The sequence below is a fragment of the Macrobrachium rosenbergii genome, chromosome 6, assembly GCF_040412425.1.
Source record: "Macrobrachium rosenbergii isolate ZJJX-2024 chromosome 6, ASM4041242v1, whole genome shotgun sequence".
Lineage (NCBI taxonomy): Eukaryota > Metazoa > Arthropoda > Malacostraca > Decapoda > Palaemonidae > Macrobrachium > Macrobrachium rosenbergii.
In genome coordinates, this window is record NC_089746.1 from 9957195 (window position 1) to 9980805 (window position 23611).

Consider the following 23611-nt stretch of genomic DNA (forward strand, 5'->3'; position numbering starts at 1 on the left):
ATAATGCTTATTAAAACCCCCAAAAATATAATTGCAGGCATTGTTCAATGTTTATATTTCCAAAGAAATGATTCTACAGTACAATTCATCAAGGCTCTGTAAAATCAGCTATGCTTTCATTTTTTGCCAAAGCCGTGTGCCTCTTGGTTTCAAAAGTGAGGACTTCAGGATTATTTAATATATTAATGTTTGTAATATTTTTTTTTTTTAGTTTTCTGTAAAAGAAAAACTATTGTGCCGGTTTTGTTTGTCCGCCCTCAGATCTTAAAAACTACTGAAGCTAGAGGGGTGCAAATTGGTATGTTGATCATCCACTCTCCAATCATCAAACATACGAAATTGCAGCCCTCTAAGGTTAAAGTTAGCCATAATCGTGCATCTGGCAACGATATAGAGCAGGCCACCACCGGGCCGTGGTTAAAGACTCATGGGCCGTGGCTCATACGCATTATACCGAGACCACCGAAAGATAGATATATTTTCGGTGGCCTTGACTATACGCAGTAGCGGATGTACAAAAAACTTGATTGCGCCGAAGAACCTTCGGCGCATTTTTTACTTGTTTTTTTTTTCTACTTCTTGACGTTGGCGATAACAGAATTTATTCAATTCTAACTCGTTAAGACCGCAAATCAAAACATTATGACTACTGATTTTGATATCGTCTCGGTTGCCCGAGTCCCGAGGCCTACACCAGAACTCTTATTCACTTCAACATCTTACAATTCTTACAGGCTACCTTTGTGCAATAGCCTGTGCTGGCATAAGGCCGGCTAAAAACTGATCAAACCAGCCAGGCATTCAACAAACCCATTTTAATTTAGTAAATATGGTTTTCCATCTTTATGCTCCACTTATTCTGACTTTTGACAGAGCCATCCTTTGAAAGTAAAGAGAGAGAGAGAGAGAGAGAGAGAGAGAGAGAGAGAGAGAGAGAGAGAGAGAGAGAGAGAATTATCAAGTCGGGAAAATCCAAAGGCCCCAAGATATATAACCATCCAAAAATGCGCAGTAAATATTAAAAGAAAAAAAATTCAGATATACACAACTTATCACAGATGAGAGAGAGAGAGAGAGAGAGAGAGAGAGAGAGAGAGAGAGGAGAAAAACTGGAGAAAAATTCTGTGAGAGAGAGAGAGAGAGAGAGAGAGAGAGAGAGAGAGAGAGAGAGGCACCGTAGGTTACCGCACACTGTGTGAGAAAAAGAGACAAAATGTACCACAAAGTCTGTGAGAAAACGAGACAGACAACTCCAGTTTAAAATATGTTTATATAGCACTTGAAAAGAGTCTGTCCTTTGTATTAACACTTTAACCCCTTCTACGACGTTGCACTGGAAGCAGGATATCGCAGTATCTTGGTTTAGAGGAAAAGGATGCGCTCACCCCCTCGGAATTGCTGAACAAAGAACGGGAGAAACTTACGGCTGCAGACGCCAAAATGTTGACTCAGAGTAACTCCACAGCAATACCAACAAACTATTGACTATTAATAGTTATATTAATATTTCCTCTCTCTCTCTCTCTCACAAATTTTGTTTCAAATTCTCACACACTATGTGGTAACATGCGGTGTCCCCTTTTCTCTCTCTCTCTCAAAAACATTACATTAGCCCAGAGTAACCCCCCCAAAATACTGATAAAATATTATCCATTAATAGTTAATATTCTCTCTCTCTCTCTCTCTCTCTCTCTCAATTTTTTTTCTTTTTTCTCGCATTTTGTCTTACCCTACGGTGCCCCCTCTCTCTCTCTCTCTCTCTCTCTCTCTCTCTCTCTCTCTCTCTCTCTCTCTCGTTGTGATAACCTACCATCACAATGTAACTTCACTGCAGTCGTAGTATATAAAGTGTCAGCTGTTCTGTGTTATTAAGAAGAGATGTCCCTGTAACTATTAATAGTTATTAGCAGTCATAGCCTCTCTCTCTCTCTCTCTCTCTCTCTCTCTCTCTCTCTCTCTCTCCGAGTGGCCAGGTAGTAACTGCGCATAAACTGTCCACCCCTTCACAGCCCCTTTCTAATCTTCAGTTGTTGCGACTAAGAATACAATCATGTTGTTGGGGGTCGGATCTCTCCTTCCCCACCCCCACTTCTCTCTCTCTCCCTCCCTCTTTCATTTTTTTGAAAAGAAACGGTTTGCTTTGTCTTTGATAAGAGTGTTTATAAGATGGTCGATGGATTAAGAGTTTGTGCTTCGTCTAATATTATCAACAACATTTGCTTGCTTGTGATAACTCGCAAAAACTACAACCGAATACAATAAATTCAGGGCAGAAAATCAAGAGAACAAAATAGAAATTTCATACCATATCCCCAATTGAAATGTGCTAAACAAGCAATCACTGATACCGTGACCACAAAATATCACTCTCGTGGCGAAAAGAAAACGCTTTTAGAGCAAAATCGATAATTTCGATAAAATGCGATATTGATAATTAAGATTATATCTGGGTACTCTGGTAGGGAGAACTGAAGAACTGGGGAAAACAATTAACGCTGGGGACGAGGCTTTAAGTGAAGGGTGGGCTGCTATATTATCTGACATTGTCCACTCTGGTGAAGTCTCTTTGGGGTCAATCACACTTACAACAATGACGACGACAACAACAGCAGCCATGTTTGTTTATGGTACGACGCGCATTATAAGCCTTTCGTTGAAATTATGAAGCCCAACGTTATGTCCTTCGTGCGGTATCCCTTTTAAAAATCTATTTTCTAAATCAGCAGTTTGCTTCCGTGGCTCAAAACAAAAGCCAAGAGGAGGAGGAAATCGAAGCTCTTTGCTGTAAACTGAAACTGAAAAACTGAATATAAAATTTAGGCCACTGGCCATGCACCGGGACCTATGAGGTCATTCAGCGATGAAAATTATGATGTTAAAACATTTATAAAGAAAAGGTGGAAAGTAAGATGGAAGAAAGAGAATATGAACGGAGGTGCAGTAAAAGGAACGAAAGGGGTTGCAGCTAGAGGTCGAAGGGACGCTGCAAAGAACCTTAAGTAATGCCTGCATTGCACCGAGTAGGGAGCACTGACGGTACAACCCCCCCAACGGGGATCTTTGCTGTAAAGAGATAATTAACATCAGTTTACAAAACATCATAGTCTCCATTTTACTTCTCGATGAAAGCCAAAAAGACATTCACTCATTCAAGATAATCCTTACTGTTCATAATACGATGATCTAAAATTTCACTCATTAGTTTGTGCAAATTTCTCTTCACAGTCACCTCGGACACACGACAGCCTGGCGATGTAGGATGAAGTCTTCCTGTTCCCTGGTAAGAAAAGGTGGATCCGAGATGTTTACAATTTGACTATTTCACGGCCGATCTCGTACCGTAACTCCTCTCCACTATTCAGTTTGTCAAGGTAACGCTCCACAATTCTGTTCATTTGGGAACACTTGGCGTCGTTTTGGACTCGAATGCTTTTTCGAAACAACCTACAATATTTCCTCTTGAAATTCGCCTCAGTGTTCATACATCTGCAGTGGTGATTATATAATCGCCATTAATTTCATAAAAGTTTCACCATTATTTGGACATTCTTCTACTGTCTGAATGCCATAATATCACTTCTGAACAAAATCTGACAAAACTGCCAGAAGTGAGATTTTGTTCCATCATCCATGATTATAATTCGTTATGTCCACATCTTCAGGAGTATTTCAAACAGATACTATATTCTTTATTGTTAGGGCATTATCTTCACCATCTAGATCAGTGGTTTCTTAACCAGGGGTGCTCGCACCTCTAGGGGGTGTGAAGCCGGTTCCTAAGGGGTGCGAGGATTCCTATGAATAATTAGAGCAAAATATATCTTTATACACGCATGTTACTTTTTTCTGCAAAAATGAAAATAAAAAAAAAATAAAAATAAATAAATAATAATAATAATAATAATAATAATAATAATAATAATAATAATAATAATAATAATAATAAAAGGAATCTGGAAAAACTAGTTGTCGGAGTGAGAAAAGTGATGGACTCTTAAGGAGGTACGATGCAACCCGGAACCCCACAGTATAAAAACCACTCAGTCGAATAGGATGACTGATAGAAAATTTTTTTTTTCAGCAAATCACGGGGAGCGAGAACTGACTGGTGATTTGAAAGGGGTGCATCCACTGAAAAAGGTTAAAAAACACTGTTCCAGATGAAGCAGTATCTCCTGTCAGTTACCAGAAAATACTTCGTCCCTTTGCTGTGCAATTATAGAAAAGACTGCGTAGCAAGATTATAAATGTGGATGCTCTTAAGAACAGGAGAGGATGCAGGCTTCATTCTTCATGTTTCTAAGCCAAGGTATATCTAGCTAACCTTCTTTCAGCGAATGATTATAAAGTTTTATCAACTCCATTAGGTATTCCGCTTGAAACTTGTCTCCTATTTCAAAATGTATCCCTTATACAAGCATATAAAGATTTGGAAGCTTGCTAGTCAAGTTAACTGCTTATTGCAATTTTCCATAATCACCTTCCAACGCAATAATAATAATAATAATAATAATAATAATAATAATAATAATAATAATAATAATAACAGCATAGGAAAGAACCCTTAGGTTATTGGTAAACTCCAATTCATATTTTATTTCCAATAATAATAATAATAATAATAATAATAATAATAATAATAATAATAATTATAACAAAAGCATACGAGAGGATTCTCAGTATCCTGGTATAATCCATTTCATATTTGATTTCCAACAAGGGGCACAAACCAATAAAAATACACACACACAGATATATATATATATATAAATATAATATATATATATATATATATATAAATATAATATATATATAAATATAATATATATATATATACATATATATATATATATATATAAATATAATATATATATATATAAATATATATATATATATATATATATATATATATATATATATATATATATATATATATATATATATATATACAGACTTAAATAAATCAAATGAAAAGGTCATCATTGACGTCAATCGGTCAAGCGGAAGGGGGCAATTAAAAATTGTGTATTCGGATGCAGATGCGCAAAAGATAAACCGCGAAAGGATGTCCAGAACATAACAAAGGATGTGCTTACGAGATACCAGAATGTCCCTCGGATAAGGCGATGAGAGAGAGAGAGAGAGAGAGAGAGAGAGAGAGAGAGAGAGAGAGAGAGAGAGAGAGAGAGAGAGAACAGTGCAAAGGCAATGGGAGATGACGAGAGAGAGAGAGAGAACAATGCAATGGCAATGGGAGATGACGACAGAGAGAGAGAGAGAGAGAGAGAGAGAGAGAGAGAGAGAGAGAGAGAGAGAGAGAGAGAAAACAATGCAATGTTAGTTGACGAGAGAGAGAGAGAGAGAGAGAGAGAGAGAGAGAGAGAGAGAGAGAGAGAGAGAAAACAATGCAATGGTAGTTGACGAGAGAGAGAGAGAGAGAGAGAGAGAGAGAGAGAGAGAGAGAGAGAGAGAGAGAAATTAAAATGCAATGTCTCACTCTATCACAACATCCTGACAGTGTGAATGATCTTTGTAGTTCTCTTTCTGTTTGTCAGTCTGTCAGCTGTAAAAAAAGGATATACTGAACGAAAAAAAAATAAAGAGTGAGAGAGAGAGAGAGAGAGAGAGAGAGAGAGAGAGAGAGAGAGAGAGAGATGGAAGGCACTGTCACACCCTTAAATCCTTGCCCTGCTTCACCTCTATCAGACACCCTCCACCTCGAAAGGACCTCATATGGCTAACCTGTCACTCAATGAATCCTTTCACACACACCAACAACATCCTACTCCCCGTCCCATCCTCCCCTCCGTGTCCTGACCTCTCCTCTCCTCTCTCTCCTCCTCCTCCTCTTCCTATCTCCTCTAATCGACCCCTTCTCTCTCCTCTCCTCTCTCCTCCTCCCCCTCCTCTCCTCTCTCATCCTCCCTCTCCTCCTCCTCTTCCCATCTCCTCCATTCTCATCCTCCTGCTCCTCCTCCTCCTCCACCCTCCGTCTAATCCTTGACATCTCATCCTACGGTCTTCTTTGCGATCCTTCTCATTCATCATGAGATGTCGATCCTAAGACGATGAATGAAACACGCCCTACTGTCCTCAATAAAAAAGCTGAATCCAAAATCATGGCTTGGCTGGAACCAGAGAGAGAGAGAGAGAGAGAGAGAGAGAGAGAGAGAGAGAGAGAGAGAGAGAGAGAGAGAGAGAGAGAGAGAGAGATCCACAATTTCTTTGATATTTCTGGTGCTGAGGAAAAGAATTATTGAAAAATATAACAACAAATAAGGGAATCACATCAAGAGGATAAATAGTGAAATTAATGGCACACAAAAGAAAATGACTAAAGAATTGTATATATACGGCGAATTACATACTAAATGACATTTGTAGCCTACTGTCTGTGTATAAAAATGTCGCGGTCATGGGATAAAATTTCATAATATATATATATATATATATATATATATATATATATATATATATATATATATATATATATATATATATATATATATATATATATATATATAATTTACATATATATATATATATATATATATATAATAATTATATATATATATAACATATATAAAATTTATACATATATATATATTCATATCGATATTTTTTATATATATAGTATAGAATTTATTTAGATGCGTAGATACATATACAAAGAAGACCTTGATACAAAATAATTGTATCCGAGTCATCCTGCTTTAACCGTTTTATTCTCGCCGGGAAATATCTGAATTTTGTGTCTGCAAGCACTGGCCTTATTCGGCGAATGTACAGCACCATAACTTTCTTTCAGTGCAACAAAACTTCGCGTATATCCGTTATCCCCTTATGGGTTCGAGAGCACTTTGCATTTATTTGTGTAGCAATTCATCAAGTGCAAGACAGGAATCTGTTTTGCCTGCAGTCTTATAAATAGCAAAAAATATCAAGCCTTTTAGACTTGGAGACAATCTTTAATTCCCGTTTCCATATCTGTGGTTGACGAGAGAGAGAGAGAGAGAGAGAGAGAGAGAGAGAGAGAGAGAGAGAGAGAGAGAGAGTGCTAACAATGTTCCTTTCTTGTTCGCATCCGAGCACACAAATATTTCTTCTTGTATCGTACGAAAACCTACTGGAAGCAGATGGCACTTATCTTTTTTTTTTCCACAGCAAAATGGTAACGTAAGAAAACAAGTAAACATGTCATCATAAAGCTAGCCTAAACCCAACGTGATGACGGTTTATTAAGTGGATCCATTGCGTTACACATACACAAATTATACTGTTTACATATTATATATATATATATATATATATATATATATATATATAATTTATATATACATATAAATATATATGTAAATACATCTAATATATATATGCGTAATTTTCACCTTTCCTGTGGTTATCTACACGTGCATTTTGGTGACTTACTGATGACACACACATTATATATATATATACATATATATAATTATATATATATATATATATATATATATATATATATATATATATATATATATATATATACATACATACAAAATGCAAGACAGGCTGTATTTTAGTGTTGGGTTGACAAAGAAATGTTAGTGGAAATTATTCAGAGAAAATAATAGTTTTTGTTATTAGAGAAATGAATATTAAAAAAAAGAGAGAAGAATGATGTAAACAGTACCTGAGCTACAAGCCACTTTAAAAAATTCATAGACAAGCTAATATGAGAGGGGAATAGTGACACAAGAATGAAAACAACCTCACAGAAGCAAGATGAATCACACACTCGCGTACATAAACACCGACACGCGCGCGCGCGCACTCGCACACATATCAAGAGAGAGAGAGAGAGAGAGAGAGAGAGAGAGAGAGAGACTCACAAGCAAATATGCTATGGCAAAAGTTTCATGGATAAATTATACACATTTACCGTTTATAATAGCTGCATTATCCCTCACCTAATAAGTACAAAAACTTGTATGCGTTTATACAGAGTACATACATACGATAGATATATCGATAGATAGATAGATGGAGAGATAGACAGTCAAGCACATCCAGTATTGTATTCTCGCTCTGATTATAACAAAATTTGAACAGGCTACAATTTAAGTTTGTACCCGAGTCTTTTACGGTTGTTAAAATTCTATTTACTCTTTCTCATGGAGCCAATCGTGCAAATATTCTCTTTCTTGAAGTTTAACGCTCTCTACTGTCACATTCTCTTCATAAAAACACGCAAATTAATGTCTCCGACCCCAGAGTGTTTGATCCAAAAATTAATTTTCCAACGTCACCAAAATTTTCTAAACTTCTTCCTGTCCCTAGATGATGTGACGCCAGTTTTAGTCACCATAAATACAACAGAATCAAATCGATCATCCTGCCCACAAAACGAAACCTTAAAGAACGGCGGGTCTTCAGCATCAGGATAACGGAATCAGTATTTATTGGCACCTCAGTGACTACGCAATACTGCAAACAAAAAACAACCTCAAACATAAATAGAAATGTCACGGGGTATCAGCGCCTGCCACTCAAGGTAATCAAATACTTAACGCAGCAGAAGCAGCAGCAGGAGGAGAAGAAGCAGGAGAGATAAGGCAACTGTGCCAATGTCGCAGGCGACGGAGATCGAAGGTTCTCAAGTACGAGGTAATGAGTGTTGTTCTAGTAGAAGTGTGAAGGTAGGTCCGAGTTTTCAGGTCTGTTTTTCTGCTGACGATTCAAAACAAATCCAGAGCTTTATTCATATGAGTACAACTACGGCGACCTCATGTAGAAACGGGACTAAGCTAAGAAGAAGAAGAAGAAGAAGAAGAAGAAGGATTCGTATGAATGCAAACTAGAACGGGCGACCCCGTATAGAAACGGGACTAAGCTAAGAAGAAGAAGAAGAAGAAGAAGAAGAAGAAGAAGAAGAAGAAGAAAGATTCGTATGAAAGCAAACTAGAACGGGCGACCCCGTATAGAAACGGGACTAAGCTAAGAAGAAGAAGAAGAAGAAGAAGAAGAAGAAGAAGAAGAAGAAGAAGAAGAAGAAGATTCGTATGAAAGCAAACTAGAACGGGCGACCCCGTATAGAAACGGGACTAAGCTAAGAAGAAGAAGAAGAAGAAGAAGAAGAAGAAGAAGAAGAAGAAGAAGAAGAAGAAGAAGAAGAAGAAGAAAAGAAGAAGAAGAAAAAAGATTCGTATGAATGCAAACTAGAACGGGCGACCCCGTATAGAAACGGGACTAAGCTAAGAAGAAGAAGAAGAAGAAGAAGAAGAAGAAGAAGAAGAAGAAGAAAGATTCTTATGAATACAAATGGAATGTGTATACAATATACAGTATATATATATATATATATATATATATATATATATATATATATATATATATATATATATATATATATATATATATATATATAAAAATAAGTGTTGGTAGAATAATTTATCTCTTAGGGTTTACGACCTGATACAATCAACTAATAGACAAATACTCTAAAGTTTCTTCCAGTTAATAAAGTTGGGGAAAAAAGAACGGTACCATAATATAAAAACAAGGTTAGCATTTACTCAAACCAATATTATCTACACATTCGGCATTCTCTATAGTACGATTAATAATTTTTTTTTAACAAATACTCATATTTGAAGGCATATGGACCATCCAAACCGATGATAAATGCCGGTCTGGATAATGGAAAACCTGCCATCTATCTTTTTCATACATACTCACAACACTGCAACAATTATTTTGCACTCGTTGTACATAAATTCACGTAAACATTGCATTCAGTATAACTGAAAAATGTTTAACTTATCCTCATCTGAACCCTCTCCATTAAACCCGAACCAACCATGACGTCACGCATCCAGGGCCGCTCGGCAGATGACGACGATGATGTTTTTTAAAAGGCCGCCAGGAACATTTTTCTGATTAATCGATCGCTTACTCATTCAGTTCCCGGAATGCCAGAACTCCCGCCATGTATACCACTCAAGTCTGTTGCATGAATACGATCGACGATTGCAATGGAGCAGGCGCTAAGTGAATCCTTGTTGATCTACGGCAACATTCTTCGTGAAGAAGATAAAACTGACTGGTTTATACGCGTTTAAGACAAGACGTTCAATACACACTGTTTTTAAGTCATCATAAGGTAAAAAAATAAATAAATTACAGAATGACTTGCAATCTTAACACCACGTACTTCATGAAGATGATACAGGCTACACGTTTCAACGAGTTTAAAACAAGACGTGAGATACGCACTGTTTTTTGGTCACGATAACATTTAAAAAAATATATAAACTATATAAAAACTGGCAAACTTTTCGGTGATAGCGTATTGACACAGGCAGTAAGTTCGTTACGTCATAAACCTAAATAAACTTATTTGTTATTTCACAACCTTACAATAAGTGGTTTGTTAATGTAATAAGGTCAAGTAGATAAAGAAGTTGTTATTTATTTTCCCGTGGCTCTGTAAATGTCATTTTTAACGATTCTCCTTTTTACAGCATTCAAACTAAATCTGCACAAATTCTCTCCGACAATAAACAAATAATAAATGAAAAATAAATAAATAAATTAACAGAGTATAGAATTTAGGCCAGAGGCCAAGAGCTGGGACCTAAGAGGTCATTCAGCGCTGAAACGGAAATAGAAAGTAAAAAGGTTTGAAAGGTGTAACAGGAGGAAAACCTCGCAGTTGCACTCTGAAACAACTGTTAGGAGAGGGTGGAGAGTAAGATGGAAAAAAAGAGAATATGAATGGAGGTACAGTAAAGGAAATGAAATGGGTTGCAGCCAGGGGCCGAAGCGACGTCCCAAAGAACCTTAAGTAATGCCTACTGTGCACCGCATTAGGTGCACTGACTATACCCTCCACGGGGAATAAGTAAATTATAAATAAGAATAATGAATGATAAAGACAACATATCCCTTTTCTTTCTCCCTTACTCTCTGCCCTCAAGATGACCTTTTGTTTTCAGGTCACTGAGAAGGAAGTTGCGAGCATGCGCAATGCAGATACTGATGCTAAGACTGGAGACGGGAGGAAGGAAGGAAGGCAGGACTCGGTGCTGTCGTGACAACGCCGGATAAATGCCAGGCACGATGAGAATTGTAATTAGAGGAGCAATGCTCTTAATGAGAATGACGATGCGACAGCGTGATCTATTTTTATCCCTCCTCAAAGGTCCCTGACAATCCAAAGAATGTGTTCAGCGTAATTGCAGAATAACAATAACAAGGAGAAGAATAAGACGGAAAACTCCAGATCACTCGTAAATATAGTCACTGTAAATCTCAGTTTCGTGCCCAGTAATGAGAAGAATAAGACGGAAAACCAAAGGTCGTTTCTGAATACCACTGTAAATGGCTGTGTCGTCTCCTGGAAATAGGGAATAAATAAAATACAGATTTCGTCAAAGTAATGGCCATCGTTTGTCATGACTTTTCCAGTTAGCTTCGAGACGATTACGTCAACTAATAAACCCTAAATAGCTAAGTTTTCGGTATGTATGCGTAAATACACACACACACACATGTAATGCATGTGTTTGTACATGCACACAAATCATATCCCATAAGCATATGGGATCAATTACAGACTACGAAAGGTTAAGAGACTTAGATGTTCAAAAAACGAGAATCGACGTAGGCATAGAGGGTAGTATGATAAAATACATAATTACAAAGAAGTGTAAACCTATTGAACGTCAGAAATGCATCCCATCTCAGAGGCCCGACAAAGGGAACACAGGCAGTAACGAAAGACGAGACACGAGCCCACTCTTCTGGGAATCGTCCTTTCTAGAAAGTTTCTGGAAGAGAGGCTAATGGCGGGTGACTCTCTGGCCTTTGGTAAAGAGGGGAGAGAAAGAGAGAACAATGTGGCGAGAGGAGAATGCTGAGGTCGGGAGGGGGAGGGGGAGGGGGAGGGGGAAGGGGGTGACATCAACTGAGCAAGCGCCAGGTAAGGGGAGAGGCTACCTGTAATTCCGCACGTACGTGCGACAAGGTTCTGAAAGAGATGAGAAGGAAGTTCGTCTCTCGCTGATGTTGTGTGTGTGTGTGTGTGTGTGTGTGTGTGTGTGTGTGTGTGTGGTGTGTGTGTGCTCACTACTGTTAGAAAGAACAAGAGTCTAATATACAGACTTCTACAACTAAAATCTGCAAGACAAGTCTTCACATGATCTAACAGCACAGAACGTTCCATTATCAGATTAAGTCAACGAAGAATGTAGCTGTGACTTTATCTTACCAACAGACACTATCACTTATATAAAAAAGTAAACAAACACACACACACAGATACAGACATATATGTATATATACTGTATATATATATTACTTGTGGTTCTTTGAGCCTCTCTTCGGCGCCCTAGCTGCATATCAAACATCTCAAAAACAGTTTATAATTACAGAAGCAAAATTAGACATGAAGAAAAAAAAAACAAGAGTAAATTAAATGATATTGAGTGAGAATACCCTTTATTCAAAAACAAAAAATAAAACACGAACTTGAAAAACGTATATGCATTCCTGACAAGGTAATCTTATTTAACCACCTCAGAGTCCCCTGACACCCCTTCCCTCCCCCAAAACCCATAACCTTCACATCCCCTCCTCCCCCCAACCCAACTCGCCCTCGTACAAATACTTAGCTCTTCGATGACCTCATCACGAGGGGTGTTATCGGATAAAAGAACTGAGATAAGGTTTTTACCAGCGAGCTTTTTACAGGTGTCATCATGTTCTCTCATCCGGCATTCTTCCTCTTCCTCTTCTTCTTCTTCTGGAAACGTCTCGGGATATGCAGCATCTGAGCAAATGCGAAGTATGAAACGCGTAGTCTTCTGGTATTGTGTTTTCCGTATTGTGTAAGTCGTAACAGGGGGCAACATGCGTTCCGGCATTGAACGCGTCATCTCGTATTGTGTTTTCCGCAGTAAACGCGTCGAAACAGACAACAGAATGCAATCTTGTACCTTCGAATCAGCCGTATATAATTATGATGGACAAAAATCACCATTACCTCAAATCGTGCGAAGTCTAAAGCTGATGCATATATACAAAAAGCTATTCAAGCTAAATTGCAATTCGTAACGGAAGCAAAAAAAGAGAAACTCATTAATTTACTTGGATGAGCTAACAGCATAACAACATCATGTGATTACAATGTACAATTTGGGAAATTCTGGAGAGAGAGAGAGAGAGAGAGAGAGAGAGAGAGAGAGAGAGAGAGAGAGAGAGAGAGAGACTTGCTCAAAAAAAAATATGACTAAAATATCCATGGACTAGTTAAAGCTCTCCTATGGCAGCAACAGAATAAACATCGAAACATTTCTGAAGTAAATATTCGACAGAACAAAAGTAAAAAAGAAAAAATCTAACTTTCGCAAGAAATATTCTAAAAATATTTCACACTAATAATGCTATTAAATAATTCAGAAACATATCTCCTCCATAAGCACGTAAGTGTTCTCATATTTTATTTAAACGACAATAAGCGACAGCTGGCTTTCACATAATATGATGCGGAGAAGGGACGACACGTGGAAGGAAGATTTAGAAATAAAAAATAATGTGAGGATTGACCAAGAATACGTGCGACAATACAAAGTACCACGTGATTCACGCGAATATTTTCAAGACGTATATGCTGTCGCTTTACTGATCTGCGAGACAGAGAGCGGCAATTCTTATTTTATTTTTTTTAAGAAATGTGAAATGTCATTCGACAGCAATGCGCTCGATAGAAAACAGCGACAGTATGTCCTGTAACTCAATGAACGCATCCTCATTAAGATGTAAAATTTTAAATGATGAGAAACTCAAGGGTTTCTAGTACTAACTTATTTGGAATGGAATATCGAGTTTAAGCGAAAGGCCAAGCACTGGGACCTATGAGGTCATTCAGCGCTGGAAAGGAAACTGAGAGTAGGTAGGTTTGAAAGGTGCAACAAGAGGCAAACCCCGTAGTTTCACTATGAAATAATTGTTACGAGATGGTGGATAGCAAGGTGGAAAAACGATAAGATGAATGGAGGTACAGTAAAAACGAATGAAAGGGGTAGCAGCTAGGGGCCGAAGGGACGCTGCAAAGAACATTTAGTAATGCCTACAGTGCACCACTTGAGGCGCACTGACAGCACTACCCCCCTACGGAGATAAATTATTTGGGATCCGAAAGATACTAAAATTACCTGACAGTCGGTACCTAAAAATTTGGGACATTTTATTTTCTGTAAATACATATCTCAATTATCTTCATAATATCTGAAAAGACAACAAAGTTATAGCAACACAGGCCCAACTATAATTGCAATAAAAAAAAAAAAAACATTTGAAGAAAAAGACTACAGGAAGAATCATTTACAAAACTTCATTGAATCCTTCGATAAAAATGACAAATTTTATACGTTACGACCCTGGTTTGTTCCGCAAACAGTACTTAAAATAGATTTTTATATAAGAAAATCATTCACTTTCACGAAAAACGATAAAAATAGATTTTCTTTCTTCCGTCGCAAAAAAACTGAAATGGAATAAGACATTATCATCATTAATAAGAAAAAAAAAATAGCTGGTATTGAAAAACATTCACTGATAAATAAATAACGAAAATAACCATCCTAGCTCAAAATGCGAAACCCGGAACCTTCCATATCTTCAAATCCAGCATATGTGAATTTTTATCTATAAGGAACGGATGAATAATGAAACTATAATTTTCTCCTTACAAGTTACAAGGTTACAGGACTGATCAATCTCTCTCTTAGAGGGGAGGAGGAGGAGGAGGAGGAGGAGGAGGAGGAGGAGGAGGAGGAATAGGGAGATGACGTGGAGGAGGAGAAAGAAGGGACAAGGAAAAATAGGAACATGATGAGGAGGAGGAGGAGGAGGAGGAGGAGGAAAATTCTTATCAACTGCACGTCTCCAAGTTCCGCTCTCTGGCAAAGTGTGGGAGTTTCTAAATCCGTATCGATAAAGAGTGTGTGTGTTTTTTTTTAAAGAAGAAACGTTCTGTACTGAAGTCTTTGTTTCTATTATGGGCGATGACGGCACGAGATGTTGAATGTTATGAGAAATTACTACATTACTATCAGGCAAAGACGTATTTAACGACTTAAAGCAATCATCTTCGATGTCAATGGCAGTTTGCATCGTTGTAAGAGTTGGATTCGAATATATATGTTGTTCTTTGGGGCAATATAAACTCACGCACTGGGGCATATTAAAGAAAAGTGAAGGAGACTATCTATAACCCTTTAAATGAGACAGGAAAATTAAGGAGACTATGTTAACTGGATGGCCCTTTAAATATATCTAACAATGTCAATTCCTGCGCATTATTCGTAACGCCTGGATATTCCAAAACAGAGAATATGATAAAATACGTAAAAGCAAGAATGGCGAGCTGCATATGGCAACCTCTTACTTCGTCAATTCTTTCAGTTCTTCAACATTCAAGTAACCGGACATTTTCTTCTCTGTACTAGAATAACTTCATTAAAACTCAGTTCTAATTTTGCCGTCATTTCCCCCAACATCTGAAACATCTTGGTCTGTGTGGGTCAGTTTACAGGATACTCTTATTTTACAGCATCCTGTAACATTTTCTGAAACGTGTAACAGACTATCTAAGGCATTTTATAACAATGCTCTAAGTGCATATCTACTCTGGCATTCTGGATTGGGACAAAAATTTCTCTAACGCCATCTCATCACTTCATTTTTAATTCACCCCATATACGGACGCGCAACTTTTCACATATTTCAAATCGAAGTAAATACTTTCCTATAAATGGCTGCTCATAATGGAAGTATTCTTACCCAAATAATTTTTTGCACTTGCCATTTTTATTGTCATTAATAATAATACAATCTTGACCAGATTCGCCTCTTTTTTCCTGTAAACATAAATAGTTTGAAAAAGAGAGTAATGATTACCAAGTCCTTGCTACACCTCCGACGCCAGGTAAGCAAGGATCTCGAAAAAGCAAAGCAATCAATCATCATTTAATTGCGAAGCTGCATGACTCAAGACATGTTCTCCCTGTGCTTTCAACTTTGTCTCACCTAGAACTGAAGCGCTTAAGGTTTTGCTTTTAGAAATATCTTGGTTATATGTTTTCGCCATTACAGTTGATCCAGATGCATGAGGATATACGATGTATATACATTTATGCAATACAGACGTTTATTTATAAATACTTGTTGAAAGAACCACACTTACACAGGAAAATATAACTACGATTAGATTTTAATATACCTGAGGAAAAGGCACTTTATATATATATATAAAATATAAATATATATAAGTATATATATACATATATATATGTTTGTGTATATATAATGACTGATAGAATTCCGCTTTCTCTTTTTTTTCCTTGCCCCTTGTTTAAGCATTAAAACTATTTACTGCTTGCTAATTTTCTGAAAACCAAACTATCCAACTCAGATGAAAAACAAGGTAACGTTGAACTGACTGTCCTTCAGCACTCACTCTCACTCTCTCTCTCTCTCTCTCTCTCATGACAGGGTTAAATACTTATAGAAAGGTTCTCACCTTAGAGACCTTATCATTAATAGATTAGTGAGTCATTATCGTCATGGCTGATTTAAAAAACGACCCAAAACACACGTCAACGAGAAACGGCTTAGTCTATCACATAACAAGGACTATGATTGCATCTCTCTCTCTCTCTCTCTCTCTCTCTCTCTCTCTCTCTCTCACAGTTTGCCGACTTTCGGAATAACGAAAATATCACAATTAGATGAAAAACTAGGTAACGTTTAACTGACTGTCCTTCAGCAGTCTCTCTCTCTCTCTCTCTCTCTCTCTCTCTCTCTCTCTCTCTCTCTCTCTCTCTCTCTCTCTCTCTTTTAATCGCAATCACAGTAAACACTTGGTTTCTTCACACGCATTATCTACAGTCGTGTTAGCACGCATCTTGGGACAGGGCGCTGTTTGTCGTTACATAACTCTTTAAAATATTAAGACCACGGTTAATCGAGGGTACTATATTAAGTGACGGAGCACGTTCGATTGGGTCACTATTATTTACGGCTGTGCGAAGCATCGCGCAAAATAGAACCCACCTGAGGTGATCAGGAATATGAAATACGAAGACATTTAGGAATAGGAGATAAGAAGACAATTTTCAAATTATTAATTCTGGATAGGCAATAGGAGTATAGAAGTTACCTTTACTTTTACAAAGACATGGAGGCGATAAAGGACTTTCAAAGCCTGCGTAATGAAGCTTACGAATGCTTGCATATATTATACACACGTATCTATATATATCTATGTACATACGGTACTTAGATACACATGTATATATACACACAAGTATGTATGTGTACATGCAGTATAGGTATGCATATATATATACACATATATACATACTTATGTTGTACACGTGTATACACGGACTTTCATTTCAAAATGAAACGAAAATAATTTTCTATTAAGATCAAAATGCAATTAGAACATATAACAATGACTGCCAAAAACGGCACACGAACATTACGACAATTTGTATGACGAATCCATAAATCGATACGAGTGGCGTGGATTAATTATGTCGGACGGCTTTACGGAACAAGTATCGAACACTTTGAAGTTACCCAATCCCGAATGCTTCAAAGCAAGCACTGTCATCTCCGAGATAAAAAATATATATACATATGATGACATCGTTGGCCTCTGCAAACATTCTGCACACTAATTGGTTTTATTAGCATACATTTCCTGTCTAAACGAAGTTATTATGTAGAAAGGGTTTTGCCTCTTTATTTAGACAGGAAAAGTATGCTAATAAAACCAGTTAATGTGCAGAACGTTTGCAGAGGCCATCGATGTCATCATATATTTTTTTTTTTTCATTATCTCAGAGAAGACAGTGCTTGCTTTGAAGCATTCGGGATTGGATAACTTCAAAGTGTTCGACACCTGTTCCGTAAACCCGCCGGACATAAGTAATCCACGCCACTCGTATCGATTTATGGATAATAATAATAATAATAATAATAATAATAATAATAATAATAATAATAATAATAATAATAATAATAACTGACGAGTTGCACCAACATCCTCTAACTTTTCTTTTCATGGAGCTATACATAATAAGTAATAATCATATACAGGGTAAATGATAAATTCGCCAGTGACTACGTGCAGCTCAAATGCCCTAAAGGCAATTATTCAGTCCATATTAGATAATTAGGAATATAAGCCGGTTCCTAAGGGGTGCGAGATGCGTATGAATAATGAAAGCAAAATGTATTTTTATATACGCATGTTATTTTTTCCTGCAAAAAAATAAAAATAAAATAAAATAAATAATAATATAATAATAATAATAATAATAATAATAATAATAATAATAATAATAATAATAATAATAATAATAATAATAATAATATTATTATTATTATTATTATTATTATTATTATTATTATATTTGTATTTTAGCTTTTTCATTTCAGCAATTTAGGGTGTGCAAGAACTGACTGCTGGTTTGAAAGGGGTGCTATACATTGAAAAACGTTATGAACTATGGTCTAAGTCAAATGTTTCTTTGGAATAATGGTATCCTGTTTACGGAAAAACGCTATAAAAGAAGGTAACTAGACTAGCAAGGCCTTCTTGTAACAAAAACAGCTGTTCTAACTTTAACTATTTTCCGACCGCATTTCCCTAATTCGCAAATTTGTCGTCCAAATGATAATTGAGAACGTATGGAGACGCACGTTACAATCTATGACATTTACTTATTTTCTTTATTTCCATTGCCATAAAGAGACTTTGTGCAGTTCGTCAACGGAGGTTTATTTGGGGATAACGGGAGAATTTCGGAAGACTATATATATTATACAGTATATATAATGCATATATATATATATATATATATATATATATATATATATATATATATATATATATATATATATATATATATATATAATATATAATGAGCACTTATGATGAGAGAATTTCATAAGACATTCTATCTATCTATCTATGTATGTATCTATATATATATATATATATATATATATATATATATATATATATATATATATATATATATGCATACATACATCTATCTATCTACTTATCTATCTATATATCTATATATATACATATATGTATAATACATATATATAAACATATATATATTGGTGTCATTTATACAGTAGTTTTCTGCAGAAAGCTTCTGAATATGGAGAGAAATTCGAACAAATCTAACCATTACAAAACCAAAACTCACTAATATAATTAAACTGGTAGTAAAGATTGAAAAAACTAACCACATACAAAAATCCACTGACGAAAACAAATGTATTTCCGGCAGTTGAAACATCTGTGTGGGAGGCTTCTTCAGGTACCTCTGCTTCAGAGTTATTTCACAGCTAAACGCAAGGGCGAAAATCCTTCGTCACACAACGGCCAAAACGACCTAACGGTTCTCACGTCATCATTCGTCAATGCTTCCGCGATAGACTGCATGGTATGCCCTCCTCTCATCTTATGTGAGATAAACCCCGCGGGGGGGGGGGCGCCATCAGTGCATCTCGTGCAGGGCACTGTGGGCATTACTTAAAAGTTCTTTGCAGCGTGCCTTCGGCCCCTATCTGCAACTCCTTTCGTTCCTGTTACTGTACTTCCGTTCATATTCTCTTTCTTCCATCTTATTTTCCATCCGCTCCTAACAATTGATTCAAAGTGCAACTGCGAGGTTATCCTCCTGTTACACCTTTAAACTTTTACTGTCAATTTCCGTTTCAGCGTGAATGACCTTATTGGTCCCAGTGCTTGGCCTTTGGCCTAAATTCTATATTCAGTTCGAGATAAACGGCAATCCTCTTCTTCTTGCCTAAAAACGGGCAATTTCATGAAGGCCGATTTCAGGAGAATGTGACACAGTTTCCGAGGGAAAATACACTCACAGGACAAAGTTACAGTAATAATTATTTATCAAATTATTTTTTTTTCCTCTTTAATAAGCGAGATCTCTTCTTTCTATATTTCCTTTACCTCCTCTTGCTTCCTATAAAGAGCACCATATTCATTGGAAGCTTGAATTTCAAGTCATTGGCCCCTGTGGTGGGCTTGTTCACATGAATAGATTTTCATCTTCTGAATAATAATAATAATAATAATAATAATAATAATAATAATAATAATAATAATAATAATAATGTCAATGGCTCTGTGGTGGGCTTGTGTCAATGGCCCTGTGGTGGGCTTGTTCCACATGAATAGGTTTTCATCTTCTGAATAATAATAATAATAATAATAATAATAATAATAATAATAATAATAATAATGTCAATGGCCCCTTTGGTGGGCTTGTTCCACACGAATAGTTTTTCATCTTCTGAATAATAATAATAATAATAATAATAATAATAATAATAATAATAATAATAATAATAATAATAATAATAATAATAATAACAATAATAATAATAAAAAGACCATCACCTGAAATCTGAAGTTTGGCAGAGGTTAAAAAAAGGCTATATCTTAGTTTAACCAGACCACTGAGCAGAGGTACGCAGAGAGGCGATGATAACTAAGAAGAAGAAGAAGAATAAGATGAAGATGATGATGATGATGATGCCTTGAAAACTATTAACGTGGGATGTTTACGAGTGCACCTGCTAATCACTGTTGCCTTATCGCTATCGTCGTCTGTTATCAATTGTCACCTGACACTCTCGCCGGGTTGCCAGCGAAAGGTGCGTTCGTTCGTTCGTTCGTCTCAGACGGCGTTTCCTCTTCGGCATTCCAACGATGTGATGCCACGTCGAGAGATGAGAGAAGAATGGGGATGGGGGTGGGGGTGGGGCGGTTTCAGGTGTGTCATTCGGCTTCAGAGAAACAGGTCAAATGGACTGATAAAGTTCGACAAAGTCTCTTAAACCTTTTTATAATAAACACACACACACAACCATAATATATATAATATAATATATATATATATATATATATATATATATATATATATATATATATATATATATATTTATTTATATATTATATATATTATACATATATGTATATATATATGTATATATATATATATATATATATATATATATATATATATATATATATATATATATATATACATATACATATATAAAATCAAACTAGTGGATGATTGAACAGCAATGCTTAACCGTAACGAATACTCGAAGTGTGAAATAAAAATACCAGTATTTCACTTGGAAAAAATACCAACAGGGCCAAACCGATACTCAGATTAATACAATTTTGAAGTTCAATAAAGAAAGCCGAACAATTACACTACAGAGGCCGCCATACCACAACAGGTTGTGTAAATTATACACCAATGAGAATTTAGCATCATAATGCCTTAGATGAGTTATTTAAGCGTAATAGTCAATGGCAACAAGTCTTCCGGGATGAAGTTGCACGCCCTACACCCTCTTTATCTTAGCTGCAATGACCCACCAAATTTGTTAGTGTTCAGGTACATAATCTACTACTCATATAAAAATTGGTTGAATGTTATTTATGAGAAAGGCCACAAGAGTCAAGCTCGTTCAGGAATTTAACCTGGGACAACAATATATATATATATATATATATATATATATATATATATATATATATATATATATATATATATATATATATATATATATATATATATATATATAATTCTAATATATACAATGACCTCTTAATATTCTCAAATTCTTCATACTTTTTTGGATATACTTTTGGATATACTAAACTACAAAGCCGTAAGATCCAAACGCAAGAAATTGAAGAGCGACCGGCCATCACAGTCTCTTCAATTTCTTGCGTTTGGATCTTACGGCTTTGTAGTTACAAGCATATCAAAAAGGGCGAAGAATTCGAGAAGTTAAGAGGGCATTGCAACTATAAGAATTACATTTATGTGTCTGGTAAAACTGACAAGTAGATTCTACATATACATACATACATATATATATATATATATATATATATATATATATATATATATATATATATATATATATATATATATATATATATATATATATATATATATACATATATACATACACATATATATATATATATACTGATATATATACATATATATATATATATATATATATATATATATATATATATATATATATATATATATATATATATATATATATATATATATATATATATATATATATATATATATATATATATATATTGTTTAAAGCCTCCCGCCCCCGTTAGTTAGGGGGAACGGCACGGACGTTGAAAAAAAATAAAAAATAGGTGGTGTAATCAGCAATCAGCCGCATTCTCCCCTACCAAGTAAGAGGTCCCAAGTTCGAGACTCCTGGACAAGAAACGTCGGCTAGGCCTTCTCCATTAAAAACCCATCAAATTAAGCCACATTTTGCTATCCCTTCACTTTCTGTTACAAATCTCGATACAAAACTAGCCTTCGTTCTTTTCAATACTAAATATCTTGTATCTTAAGGCCAAAACCATCGCCAGTTACTATCTCATACCAAAGCACAAAAAATATTAGAAGATTAGCAGTCACTCATCAAAAGAATACCATGTTTCACCCCGAATATCACTTCCTGCATGCATGTTGTGTTACGTCAGTTCTCAGCAGACCATTGCATAAGAAACGATCATCTTGGTACCTGAGCTGAATTACTCAATTCCATTCCTAGGAACAGAAATTGTAAGTTCCAAAAGCTACTGCATAAGCTAGATTAACGTGACAAAAAGACAACTGAAATGAGTAGTAACGCAAAGTTACTGGCAATAATAAATAAATATATAATGTGTACTTACAAGTGCTAATATAACAATGCTATAATCCATTATGACAAGAAGAATTTAGGACAAGAAACCCCACTGAAAACTATATATGTGAGTATATATGATAATTTTACATGAATGTTTAAGCAACAGACGCTCAATACTGAAATAAGAAGATGATTAAAACTGAGAGAGAGAGAGAGAGAGAGAGAGAGAGAGAGAGAGAGAGAGAGAGAGAGAGAGAGATTACAACTGCACTACGAGAAAGAACCCGTACTGGCATAAAGCCAACTCAATCAACAGAGCGAGAGAGAAATTACAGGCTTCTCTATGAGCAAGAGCCCATGCTGGAATAAAGCCATCTCAGTCATAAACAAAGAAGAGAGAGAGAGAGAGAGAGAGAGAGAGAGAGAGAGAGAGAGAGAGATTACAGGCTGCTCTATGAGCAAGAGCCCGTGCTGGTATAAAGCCATGTCAATCATAAACAAAGAGAGAGAGAGAGAGAGAGAGAGAGAGAGAAATTACAGGCTCCTCTATGAGCAAGAGCCCGTGCTGGTATACAGCCATGTCAATCATAAACAACAAAGAGAGAGAGAGAGAGAGAGAGAGAGAGAGAGAGAGAGAGAGAGAGAGAGAGAGAGAGAGAGAATGTGCTTCACAAACAAAGACTCAGCATTGATGTTTTAGCAGACCAACCGTAAAATCAGGACAAAGTACATCCCGCCATTCCTCTAAGAGAGGATCTCACTAAGCTCGTTAGCCATTACATGAAGGTTAACTAAATACAGAAACAGGCGTGAC

General features: G+C 36.0%; 1 protein-coding gene across 3 annotated transcripts in view; it reads right to left on the bottom strand.

Moving 5' to 3' along the window:
* The window catches only part of peb (pebbled), a 325749-nt gene that overhangs the window by 120592 nt on the left and 181546 nt on the right, over positions 1-23611 (bottom strand). The window lies entirely within an intron of this gene.